This window comes from Leptonotus elevatus, chromosome 5, assembly GCF_054856555.1.
Source record: "Leptonotus elevatus isolate MCC_2025b chromosome 5, RoL_Lele_1.0, whole genome shotgun sequence".
NCBI lineage: Eukaryota > Metazoa > Chordata > Actinopteri > Syngnathiformes > Syngnathidae > Leptonotus > Leptonotus elevatus.
This window is the reverse complement of record NC_141243.1, coordinates 9,798,623-9,799,493: the sequence shown is the minus strand read 5'-3', so window position 1 is coordinate 9,799,493 and position 871 is coordinate 9,798,623.

The following is an 871-nucleotide window of genomic DNA, read 5'->3' as shown; positions in this document are numbered from 1 at the left end:
CCTCCTCCTCTTCCTCCCTCTTCCTCCACCCGGGATGTGATGACGTCACGGCCACTTACTCAAAAACGATGATGGTGATGAAAAAAAAAAAAACCACAGAGCTGACCTGATTGACTGCGAGTTTTTATTTAATTTTTTTCTACTTGTCTTCCAAATGAACAAAGATAATGTTGGAAAATTCTGTAAAGAATGTTTCTAAATGTTGTAATGTTGTTCCGGATTGTCTCAATAAACGTTAAAAAGAAAAAAGAAAAAAAACATGATAAAAAGAAGTACAATTTAAAAAAAAAAGACAATGATGATGATTATATTTTATGGATTCTCCTGCTCACAAAAAATATTTTTAAGTCGCTCCAAATTCTAATTCGTTGAAAAAAAAGTTTAGGATAATATACCAATATAATTTTTGTTCTATTTGATAATATTATATAGTATTTATAGAATATATTTTACATAATGTTTTTATTTATTTATTTATTTGATATATTCTTGATTCCCAGAACAAATCAAAACCGAAATAATAATCATAAATAATAAAACCTTTATTGACTATTTTTTGTTGCAAAAAATAATAAATAAATAATAAAAATCCATGTTCTGTAGTACTTATCCTCTTTAGGGTTGCTTGAATGTGCACCCCTAAAATACCCCCCAAACCGCTCCGCCACAAATGCCCCCTTGTGCGGCCGCACATATTGCACATACCAAAAACCATCGCTGCCGCTAACTTTGGGGCGAAAGGCAGAGCACACCCTCGATCGGTTGCCAGCCAATTGCAGGGCACATAGATAAAGAAGCATTCAAACTCACATTCGCACCCACGGATGCATGATTTGGATTCTCCAATGAAGCCAGATACAGAGAAATGATC